Below are 12,643 nucleotides of genomic sequence, written 5' to 3'. Positions count from 1 at the left end.
CCTTGTGTCCCTGGAATGAATCCTACTTGGTCGTGGTGAATTATCTTATGGATACATTGTTGGATTCTGATGGCTAAAATTTTATTGAGGATTTTTGCATCAGTGTTCATTAGGGACATTGGCCTGTAGTTTTCCTTTTTTGTGTTGTCCTTGTTCGGTTTTGGTATTAGTGTAATGTTGGCTTCATAGAACGTGTTTGGTATTGTCCCTTCCTTCTCAATTTTTTGGAAGAGTTTGTGAAGGATAGGCACTAATTCGTCTCTGAATGTTTGGTAGAATTCATTTGTAAATCCATCAGGTCCTGGGCTTTTGTTTTTGGGGAGGTTTTTGATTACCATTTCAATTTCGCTAATTGTAATTGGTCTGTTTAGGTGTTCTATTTCTTCTTTATCTAGCTTTGGGTGATTGTAGAGTTGTAGGAATTTGTCCATCTCCTCTAGATTGTTAAACTTGTTTCCATATAACTGTTCATAGTAGTTACTGATTATTCTTTTGATTTCTGCTGTGTCCGTTGTGATTTCTCCTCTTTCATTGATGATCCTGTTTATTTGTGCTTTCTCCCTTTTTCTTTTGTGAGCCTGGCTAGGGGTTTGTCTATTTTATTGATTTTTTCAAAGAACCAGCTCTTGGTTTCATTGATCTTTTGGATTGTTTTTTTAGTTTCAATTTCATTTATTTCTGCTTTGGTTTTTATTATTTCTTTCTTCTGCTGGTTTTGGGTTTTTTTGTTGTTCTTTTTCTAGATCTTTGAGCTTCGAGATTAGGTTGTTTCTTTGAGTTCTTTCTTGTTTCTTGATGTGAGCTTCTATTGCTATATATTTTCCTCTTATTACTGCTTTTGCTGCATCCCATACATTTAGGATATTGGTGTCCTCCTTGTCGTTCAATTCAAAAAATTTTTTAATTTCTTCTTTGATCTCCTCATTAGTCCAATGGTCTTCCAGTAGTGTGGTTTTTAATCTCCATGAGGTAGGAAAGTTCCTTGCCTTCTTTTTATGGTTTATTTCTAGTTTGATGCCTTCATGGTCAGAAAAGATGGTTGATATGATTTCAATCTTGGTGTATCTGTTGATGTTTGTCTTGTGCCCCAGTATGTGATCGATCCTGGAGAATGATCCGTGTGCGCTTGAGAAAAATGTGTACTCCGTTTTTTTGGGGTTTAGTGTTCTATAGATGTCTGTTAAGCCCAATTGCTCTAGGTCCTTATTTAGAGCTTTGGTTTCTTTACTTATTTTTTGTCTTGTTGATCTATCCATTGTTGATAGTGGTGTGTTGAAGTCTCCCACTACGTATGTGTTTTCTCTGATGTCTGTTTTCAGAGAGGACAACAGTTGTCTGATATATTTTGGTGCTCCTTCGTTTGGTGAGTATATGTTAATGAGTGTTATTTCTTCTTGAAGTATTGTCCCCTTGATCATAATGTAGTGACCATTGGGGTCTCTTTTTATCTTTTTGAGTTTGAAGTCTGTTTTATCTGATATAAGTATAGCTGTTCCTGCTTTCTTTTTTGGTCCATTTGCTTGTAGGATTGTTTTCCATCCTTTAACGTTGAGCCTATTTTTATCTTTTGTAGCTAAATGTGTTTCCTGGAGACAGCAAAAGGTTGGGTTTTGTTTCTTAATCCAGGCTGCAACTCTGTGTCTTTTTATTGAAGAGTTTAGTCCATTTACATTTAGAGTTAATATTGATATGTTAGCATCTGTATTTGCCATTGTGTTTGTCTTTCCTTTGATTTTATTTATTTATTCTTTTAATAACTTTTTTTTTTTTTGGCCTTCTTTCATTGTTATTCGTCCCTCTGAGGTTCTGGCTTTAGGACTCCTTGTAGTATTTTTTGGAGTGGGGGTTTAGTTGCAATGAAATTCCGGAGTTTCTGTTTGTCTGGGAAAGTCCATATTCTTTCTTCAAAGAGGAAGGAGAGCTTTGCAGGATAGAGTATTCTTGGTTGGCATCTGTTTTCTTGGAGTCTGTTGACTATGTCCCTCCACTCTCTCCTTGCCCGTAGTGTTTCTTCGGAGAAGTCTGATGTCAGCCTGATTGGCTTTCCTTTGAATGTTATCTGTTTCTTCCCTCTTGCCAGCTTCATTATTTTTTCCTTGTCCTGGATTCTTGGGAGCTTTACTATTATGTGTCTTGCTGTATTTTTCCTTTCGTCGTGGAAGTTTGGTGTTCTTCTTGCTTCTTGTATATCAATTTTCAGCTCCTCCTTCACATTTGGGAAGTTCTCTTCAATTATCTCTTTGAATATTTTCTCTGTTCCTACTTCTCTCTCCTCTCCTTCTGGTATTCCTATAACTCTTATATTTCCTTTCCTCATGGAGTCAGATAGTTCCCGAAGTCTTTCTTCATTCTTTTTCCTTCGTACTTCTCTTTCCTTTTCTGTTTTGGTTCTTTTTATTTCTGTGTCTTCAAGAGTACTTATTCGTTCTTCCATTTCATCAATTCTGCTTTCATTGCTTTTCCCAGAATTCTTTAGTTCTTCCATTAATTCTTTGATCTCCTGCATTTCTTTTACTTCCCTCTTTAGGGACTCAATTTCATTCTTCTGATCGTTGATTATTTTTCCCTTATCATTGTTTTCCTTTATGACTTCTGTCAGTTTTTTAATCACGGCAATTTTAAATTCTCTTTCTGGAAGGCTCAGAAGTTCTTCCAAGTTACTGTCGTTGCCATCTGGGGGCTGGTTTTCTTTTTGTGGTGTGCTTTTTCTCTGGAGAGTTGCTAGGTTGCGTGTGGTTCTTCTCCTCCCTACAGTCTGTTTTCTAATTTGCCGTATGCGTTGGGACACTGTGTAGTTGGGACTGGCCGGCATCTTGGGTGGGCTTCTCTGCTCCCCCCTGGTTCCTCCAGGAGTCATCTGTCAGTTTCAAGCAGTCTTTATTGGAGAAAGGTCCCTGTTCTAAAATGCCGATGTGGGGACACACTCCCCTGTGCGCCTGGTCTGCCCCGGCGGTGGGTTCCTGCTCCCCCTCTGGGCTTGGACTGCAGGCCAGAGGGGGTCTGGCATGGGCGAACTTCCCCCGCTCACCTCTGGCTCCTGAGGAAGCCTTCTGCAGGTAGTCTTTACTGAAGAAATGTCCCTGTTCTAAAATGGTGATGTGGGACACACTCCCTGCGCGTACGGTGTCAGGCACACTCTTCTGCGTGCCTGGTCTGCCCCGGCTGTGGGTGCTCGCTCCCCCTGTGGGCTCAGACTACTGGTCGGAAGGGGCCCGGCGTGGGCTAACTCCCCAGCTGGCCACTATCTCCTTCAGGAGCCTCTGCTGGCTTCAAGTCGCTAGGTGGCGCCAGAGATCTCTCCTAGAGCCCTTGGGGAGCTGATTTTCCACCCCGTGGGACAGGGAGCAGAGCGGGGATGGTAGGGTACACCTCAACGGCTTTGGGGTGCTGTGTCTGCCTTGTGCCCCACCGTCGTGGGGAACCCACGCCCCTAATTTCGTGCCCCGGGTCTCGGTTCCAAAGCCCTCAGTTCCAGGACGAGGGCTGTAGCCCAGATCAGTGGCGCGGGAATGGCGCCTTTTGAATCCTGCTCCCCTGCCTGGGCGCCTGGTTCCTGCTCACTCCGGGAGGGCCTCCGCGCGTCTCCCCGCAAGCCTAGGTCGTCTCCCCGCAAGCCTAGGTCGCAGGCGCGGGGACCTGGGCAGCTGCGATCCAATCCGCGCAATCCGCGCCGCTTTCCCCGCGCAATCCCGCTCCGCGTCTGTTTTTCCGGCGCGCTGCTTCTGCGCAGGCTTACCGGGCGGCCGGGGCTGTGTGCTGGGGCTGGTCTCCTCCTGGGCGGGGCTCTCTTCAATGGCGCCCAGAGCTCACCTCCGCAGTGGATCCTGCAGGGTTCTCCACAGCTCCCGTTCACGGGGTGTGGTGGCTGCAATAGTTCCTTTCCACTCACAGTCCCGCTTGCTGCGTCCTTTGTTCTTGTTGGCAGTTTTAGTTTGTTTTTCTCCTCTCTGCCAGTCGGAGAGTGCCGCCTCTGTGGGTGGGGGAGGGGAGCAGGGTTCTGCGCTTCCCTCCCTTCTGGTCCTCTTTTATGGCCACTTTCTTCTTCGGGCAGTTTGCTGGAGTCGTCCGTTTATCTTCCGTGTCCCGGTTCTCACTGGGACCTGCCGCTTTTCCTCCCTATTAACTTTTGTTAATGGGAGATCTTACTCGCAGCGTCTCCTCGCCGCCATGTTGCTCCGCCCCTCTTTCCTGGGCCAGGATGGTCTTATAATGCCCCCTGCTAGGTCCCCTGAGCCTAGAATAGTGCAGGACATGTGGAGGAGAGTTGATGAATATCTGCTGAATGACTACGCTGGAATACAGGTCATAAGAACTTGAATGAGGCCATGAGAAGTGATAGCAGGGAACAGCTGTGAGAGGCAGTGGGCCATGTGGTGGACAAAGCTCACAAACAGGATGGATGAGCACTGGAGGGGACAGAGGTGCCCAAAGTTGCAAGCTAGGGGAAGAGTGATACCTGAACAGAAACAGGAAATCCCCAAAAAGAGATTTGGAAGGAAAGATGGTGAGTGTGGTTTTGGACAGTGGCTTTACAAATGAATTTGTAGACTTGCTTATGGCTGGAAGAAAATAATTAGAAGTCTTCTCTTAAGGTATACTCTAGCCACTCTGAATCTATCAATTATAAAATTTAGTATGTCCTATAAATAAAGGTCTTGAGGTTTAACTGACCTCTAGAGATTTGGAGATTTTCTTGTGACCACCAGAGGGAGCCCACTATATTCATTAAATTCCATAGAAATGTAACAGGAATTTAAAAGGGTAATTAATATATTTTTATTTATTTTTATTTTTTTAAAGATTTATTTATTTATACAAGCACTGGGTACAGTCAGAAGCACAGGAGGGTGAGAGAATTCACCAGAGCCAGAGCTGGGAGCAGAGCAGGCAGAAGGACCGAAGTACACTGCTGAGGGGAGCAGCGGGTGGCAGGACAGGTCTGCGCGCCATGTGGGACCCTCAGCGGGGGATCGAACTCGTGCTGCAGAGGCTGCGGGCAGCTTCTCAACACAGCGCTCAACCGCTGCGCCACCAGGGAAGCCCAATTAATATATTTTTAAAATTTACTAGAAAGCAGCAAAACACATTTTAACCACCCACCCTGGTGTATTTTTCTACTAAAATGGAATGTCCTTCAGATTTTTCTACAGAATGTGGGGCTGGGGGGAGCTTCCTGTGCATTGAATCAAGTGGTATGCTGTTGGTTTGGGAAGGTCATGATGATCATATGAAAACAAGTAAAACATCTACCAGCAAACACATTTTCTAGAACATCTTCCCACTCACCCAACAGTTACTGAGCACTGTCTGGTTTAGTCCCAGCAGAGGAGTCCCAAAGCTGTGGGGAAATTAGACTAGCATATCTTGACCCCAGCTTGTCCAACTCGGTGCCAGCTATTAGCAACAAGTGCAACTATTCATTCCATGAGGTGTCGTGTAACTTTGTACATTTGGATTATTAAATGTTCCACATACCAGGGGCTTCTCCCACAGTGGGTTGTCTTTTCTCAGAGGCAAGTTCAGTGAAGTCATAATAAGGGCTTCTTCCTTTACTGCTTATGCTAAAGTATATGTGGATTGGAGGTTCAAATGTGAAAAATAATACTATGGAGGGCAAGACAAAAAGATCACTTTTCAAAATTAAGAGATAGAGATAAACTTTAGAGGCTTGGCACTCAAGTCAGAAACCATGAAGCATCACATCTCAATCAAGGGCAATTTGCTCCCATAGGCTAGTTGGCAGTTTTTGGATACTTTTTTTTGGTTTGTCTCATCTTAGGAGTGGGGGGGGGGTGCTATCAGCCAGTGGATAGAGGGCAGGGATCTGCTAAACATCCTACAATGCACATCATGGCTTGCCCCAGTGTCACTGGTGCCGAGGCTGAGAAACCCTGCCTTAGAAGAAAATGTTTTCTTAAATATGATTGACTAAAGCTTAAATTTCTGTAGTAGAAAGAAAATCTTAATAAACTTTAAAGATAAATGACAAACAAAAAAATTTTAACACATATAGAAAATACATGGTTAATATTAATGAGCTAAAAAGTGTTTTTGCAAAAAAAAAAAAAAATAAGAAAAAGTAAAATCCTTTAGTGAAAGTAGGGGCAGAGGATATGGGCATGGAGTCCCCAGTATGAAAAATACAAAAGGTGACACTTTCCTTCCGTGACTACTTTAGGAGCTCTCATTCTGTGCCAGTATGCTCTAGGCACTTGAAGAGGTATTCTACCTGTGACCAACTGAGATACATACTACAACTGGGATACCAGTTTCCAGCAGTCAGATAGAGTGTCAGTCATTTTAGTCTTTCTGGAGAGCAGTTTGACATATAAACAAACTTTTTAAAAGTACAATCTTTCTCCCTGCATTTCCACTCCTAGGTTCAGTATATAATCTGACAACTGTGCAAAAGTGTATGTGATGTTCATCAGAGCATCATTTATTATAGCAGAAATGTAGAGAATAACATTGACAGCCCTTTGTAAGGGAAGATAGCCACAATATTTCAATACTGGGAGAAAACTGATAATAGCAAATTGTGAGAAATGTTTATCCCCAAATGATTAGATTATAAATACCCTTCATTTTTTACTTTTTTTTTTTTCGCATTTTCTGAGTTTGTTTATAGTGAATAGGCATTGCCAGCCTAATCAGGAATAACAGCAAAATGGCTAAAAGGTATGTAGTGGAAAAATAAAAGAGAGAGTTTCTGTTTCTGGACCTGGATGGCCACAGACCTGTCCAAGTGTTCTTTTGGATGACATACCCATACCATCCACCTCAGACTGTGGTGGGTAGCATCATCCAACTTGATGTCCACTGTCTTCTCAACAGGACACCTGAGCCTGAGCACATTACAGGTGTCTCCCCCTCCTCCACATTTGTATATAATATATACTGTGCTTCTACATGATCTTTTAAAGCTGAAAAGTACACAGCAGATGTTGGTTAATATAAAAGTACATGGGGAATGATAGAAAATATGTCTTATGGAATAAGACAGGACTTGAGTCCTAGATCTTCACTTTAGAGCTGTATAATTTGGGTATGTTACTTGACCTCTCTGGGCTTCAATTAATTACCCTTTATGAATGGAATCATAATCCCAAACTTAAGAGGTTTTAAATTCATTATTTTTCATTCAAAAACATTTATCATTAGTTTCTGGGGTACAATGATGAACAAGACAGCTTTTGCCCTCATGGGATTTACATCTCAGGTGTTGGGGGTAGGGTAAAGGAGAAGAACTAAAACAGATAAACCAACAAATGAATGAAATAAGTCTGAAATGTGATGAGAAGCTGTGGAGGTACAGAGAGGGTTCTTTGGCAGAGGGTGAGGTGCGGGGAGGTATAGGTGTTGAGATTTACTACCTTTTTTTTTAAGATTTATTTATTTATACAAGAACAGGGGTACAGGCCAGAGGTGCGGGAGGGTGAGAGAATTCACCAGAGACAGAGCGGGGAACAGATCAGGCAGACTGACGAAATACACTGCCGAGGGGAGCAGCGGGTGAGACAGGAGAGGTCTGCTTCGCCATGTGGGACCCTCACTGGCTGGCCGGAATCGAACCCACACTGCAGAGGCTGCGGACAGCTTCAAAGTGCGGCGCTCAACTGCCTGTGGTGCTCAACTGCTTGCGCCACCAGGTAGGCCCGAGATGTACTACTTTAGAAAAGGAGGTGAGGGGATTCTCTGAGGGCTGATATATTGATGTCAAGATAGGTATGATGAGGAGCCAGGCATCCCAAAATATTCCGGGGCCCCAAGAACAGCAAGTTGGTTCTTAGGCAGCAAGAGGTTGGAGCATCTTCTGTGCCCTGGGAGGGCTCAATGTCTAAAGCAAGCAGTGTGGGGCATGATGAGACAATGCGGGAAAGGAGATGTGTCCACCTGGCTCAGTCCTTTCAGCTATGAAGAATTTGTATTTCATTCAGAAAGCAGTGGGAAAAAATTTCTGGGTTGAAAATAGAAAAGTAACATTGTCAGGTTTGTGTTTTTAAAAATACAGGCTGGGACCTCCCTGGTGGTACAAGGGTTTAAGTCTCAGCACTGTGAAGCTATCCGCAGCCATTTCAGCACAGAGTTCGATCTCCGGCCAGGGACCTAACCCACATGGCACAGCAGACCTCTCCTATCTCGCCTGCTGTTCCCCTCAGCAGTGTATTTCAGTCAGTCTCCCTGTTCTGCTCCCCATTCTATCTCTGATGAGTCATTTCACCCCTTGCACCTCTGGCCTATACCCCAGTTCTTGTATAAATAAATAAGTAAATCTTTAAAAAATAATAAAATTAAAAATACAGGGTGATGCAGGATGGAGAATGGACTTGGAGGTATTTCCGGGAAGGAAAGTATGGGAAAAGAAGTGAGGAATCCAGTTAGGAGGTTATCACAGTGGTCTACCAGATGTTACAGGAGCTTGGACTGGAGGCACAGACAGGTTGATAAGTTTTTTAGAGATTGCGCTGATGGAACTTGGGGTGATTGCAGATTTAAAGCAGGATGAAGGAGCAAGAATATTGGATGATGGCCAGTTTTTGGATGACACCCAAATATTTGATTTGGGCAACTCAGGGGTGCCTTTTGCCGTGTTGGAAGTGGAGGACAGGATGGGGAGTTTGCACCTGTTTGATTTGCAATGACTTTGAAACACCTAAAAGGAAATACCCAGTCTAGACTAAATGAGACAACAAAGGTGGAGGCAGCAACATAGGGTCTGGCCTGTGTTAACTCTGAATACATGTATGTTGGTGGTAGTGGTGGGAAGACAGCAGTGGGCTATGGTGGTGTCTTCTTCCTTAGTGTGGAGCCTGGCACACCTCTATATTCCTAATTGTATTAATCAAGGCTTCTGAGAAAAACAAAACCAATAGGGTGTGCACATATATACAGAGATTTAAGTATTTGATACACATGATTACAGAATCTAGCAAATCCCAAGTCTTCAGAGTAAGTCAGCAAACCAGACACCCAGGAGAAGCACTGTCCCATCTTGAGTTCTAAGGCCACTTGCTGAAAGCCAGGAAGAGACTGTGGTATAGATGTAGTTCAAGGACAGTCTGCTGGAGAATCTCTCTTGTTCTGGAATTTTCTCTTTTTTATCTTAAACTGATTGGATGAAACCCACCCATAATATGGAGGGCGATCTGTTTACTCCTGTTTGAATGCCTTACTCCATATACCTGCACACAGTGGCCCAGTCAAATAGACACATGAAATTAACTATCAAACTTACTGTCTTCTGTTTCTGCCTTTATGATTCTCCTTATGCTTCCTTATCCCTCCAGTCCCTTCTTTTACTTTGCTTTCCATGTGTTGACTGAAGTCATTCCTACCCAATCCCCACTACCACAATATTCTTCTGACCTTTTCCCCTTTGCCCCTTCCAAACCTTTCTCAGGATCTTCACTTAGGGCAAAGTTATGTTAGGTTTAAAATAAAAGCCCATGATCTTTAGGATGAAGTATGCAGTGTGTTAACTGGCATTCTCAACCTGATTCCTGCCCCCTCTCTGGACCCATCTCTCAAATCCTTTCACCCTCTTGTGCCCTGTGGAATGGAATGACTTTGTTCCTCAATCATACCATCCACACAGAAACTGCATGTCATTCCTTTGCTTAAAATGACCCTTCCCCATCCCACTCCATATTTACTTGAAGAATCTGTGTTTATTCTTCAAGGCCCAGCTTAAACCCCACCTCTTCTAAGGACCTTCCTCTTTTTCCAGGCAGAATTAATTTTCCCTCCTCTGACCTGACCCCACCACACTTTGCATACCAACAGCAGTTCCATATTGTACTTGTAATATTGTTAATTCTCTTGTTTATCACCACCCCTGCCACCTCCTGAAACCCTGAAAGACAGGCGCCATGTTTCCTAACTGCTTGTGTAGGGGCTGGCTCATCACAGGCCCCCAGTGGGTGTCAGATGGGGAGAATGGGGGCAGAAAGGACATGTTTATACATTACTAAAGGAGCACATGGAAGTCAGCTCATTTAATAATTACATTTGGGTGATTTGTAGAGTGATGGTGACAAGTCTGTTAGAGGATTGTTATACAGGAGTTATAAAGTCTTTAAATAAATCTGCCATGGCTGACATTGTCCTTGAATTCCACACTTTCCATAAACTGGTCTGGCCTGTACAAGGCGGCTTCTCAAATTCATGGAGCATCAGCCACTTTTTGATTTTAGACTTTATCCTGACACAGTTCTTTCCAATGTTTTCTCCATTTGTATTTTTTTTTCTCTTTGCTCATCTTATACTTAACTCTGATTGGGGCTTGGCTCTGCTACCTTCTGAGTTGGCCCTAGGGGTTGATGATTGGACGTCATTTGCATTTGGTTTGTGACTGGCCATGGTCCGTCCCTGTGAATCATACCCATCAGATCCGGTCTTGCCAGCTTGCCTTGGGGGTACTTGCCTCTCTGTTGGGAAATGTATTCCCTACTAGGAACAGTTTAGAAATAGTCTTACTGAAAAGGATACCTTTTGCAGTTAACATTTCCTGTGTGTTTGTTCTATTCTAACTTCCAAATTGCCTAAATGGAGCAGAGTTTGACAGCTGTGTAGACCCAGGCACTCCCTGGGTTAGAAGGCCTTGCCTCTGCACACAGGTCTCCCTCTGTGCCATCTCTGTCCTCTCCCTTTTCCTCCTTTAGTCTTGCCCAGGGTCTATTTAAACCCTCACCACTGGGCTGTCTGCAGCCTGACAGAGGTTGTGCAGGCAATCACATTTGCATGAACCTACTGAGACCTCATCCTTGGTATGGGGTGACCTCCACTTGCCTTCCATCCATGTGGGACTGATTGAAGTGGATGACACTGACAGAAAGAGTCGCCCTTGCTTAGTTGTACAGATGGGATTACTTGGGGCAGGAACACACTCAGAAATGCCTTCCCTTTCCCCTTTGTCTGTTCATTGGCTTGCTTTGTCCCACTCTGCCCTCCCAAATCCTCATTTCTCTCACTTTATTATCCGGGATGTGTTTAACAACATGTCACAGGAGCCAGGGTCAGGGGTGAGCCCCTAGACCTGTGGAAGAAGCAGCTTTAGGGCAAATACCCATCCTTGAAGGCTTGGTGCTGTTGTTCTGGGGAGCAAAGAGGAGGAAGGGAATCTACTTAAGAAGGGCGTCTTGATGAATGGTGAATGAGTTAGAAATCCTTGGTCACTAGTGACAGATATCAACATAGGCAGATTGAGACAAAAAGGGGAGAAATGCAGTAGTCACAAAATCAAAATGCATAATGAAGAAGAGGGTTGGCAAAGACAGGGACCTAGGCGGCAGGATGGATGGGCAGGCCCCCCAGGAGTCAAGACCTCTTAAATGTGTCCACACACCCCCTTTTTTAAAAAGATTTATTTTATTTATTTATGCATACAAGAACTGAGGTGTAGGCTAGAGGTGTGTGGGGTTTATGTGTGTGAGAGGATTCACCAGAGACAGAGTGGGGAGCAGAACAGGCGGATCGACTGAAATACACTGCTGAGGGGAGCAGAGGGCAAGACAGGAAAGGTCTGCTGCACCATGTGGGTCAGCTCCCTGGCCAGAGATCGAACTGGTGCTGCAATGGCTGCTAATACCTTCATAGTGCTGAGACTTAGCCTCTTGCTCCACCAGAGAGACCCACACCCACTGTTTTTTATAAGTATGCCACTCTGCTTGAGATTTGGGGTCTCAGGAGACAGCCCAATGAGGCAGACCTAGATTCTATGTCCGTATCTCCACCAGGGACTCCCAGAGCTGAGAGGCAGGGGGCGCACCTTCACCAGGCTGCCCAGATGTCCAGTGGTTTGGGGAGGGGTAGTCTATGTTTGCATGTAGGTGGACACTGCAGTGAATCAGCTCTGTGATGATAAGCAAATTATCTTGCTCTTTATACTCTTACCTTCCTGTGCTTAAAATGAGATGACATCATGTGCCTCAAGGGTTTGAGGATTCAGTTGGTTCTGATATATGATGGTTCAACTTAAGATTTTTCAACTTTAGGATAACGCAAAAGCAATACACATTCAAGAGAAATACTGTTTTTGAATTTTTATGTTTTCTAAGGCCTGAGATATGTAGTGCTATATTCTGGGATGCTGAGCAGAGGCAGCAAGTCCCAGGTCACAATCTTCCCTGTGATCACGAGGTAAATATCTGATACGCTGCAGTGTACAGTATTCAATAAATTATATGATATAATCTACACTATATTATAAAATAGGCTTTGTGTTGGATGATTTTGCCCAACTGCAGACTAATGCAAGGGTCATGAGCAAGTCTAAGGCAGGCAAGGCGAGATTGTAATGTTTCCTAAGGTAGGTGTGGTCAATGTATTTTCAACTTACACTGGTTTATAGGGACTAACCCCTTTACAAGTCAAGGAAGATCTGTATGCTGAGGCAAAGTGCATGTAGAAGTGCTTGGCAGACAGTAGTGATCTAATGATGTCTGCTCTTTTATCCCTCAAGAATGGGAAGAGAGCTGGACACAGATCATTATTACAGTGCATGTGTGTGTGGGGGGTGAACTTAGGGAGAAAACTTGGGGGGGTACTTTTGTTGCCTTATCTGCAAAAAAGAATGTCCTTTCTGCTTAGACTCTTGGTTCCTTTGGTGTCAGAATCCCTTAGTGAATGTTTTGCTCAAAGATGG

At 44.0% G+C, this 12,643-nt stretch overlaps 1 protein-coding gene across 1 annotated transcript in view; it reads left to right on the top strand.

Moving 5' to 3' along the window:
- COL23A1 (collagen type XXIII alpha 1 chain) overlaps positions 1 to 12,643 on the top strand; it is a 395,499-nt gene that overhangs the window by 59,429 nt on the left and 323,427 nt on the right. The window lies entirely within an intron of this gene.

Source organism: Talpa occidentalis, unplaced genomic scaffold (genome assembly GCF_014898055.3).
Source record: "Talpa occidentalis isolate TD23 unplaced genomic scaffold, MPIMG_talOcc4v2.1 talOcc4.9, whole genome shotgun sequence".
Taxonomy (NCBI): Eukaryota; Metazoa; Chordata; class Mammalia; order Eulipotyphla; family Talpidae; genus Talpa; species Talpa occidentalis.
The sequence above is the reverse complement of the archived record's forward strand: the minus strand, read 5'-3'. Positions and strand labels throughout refer to the sequence as shown.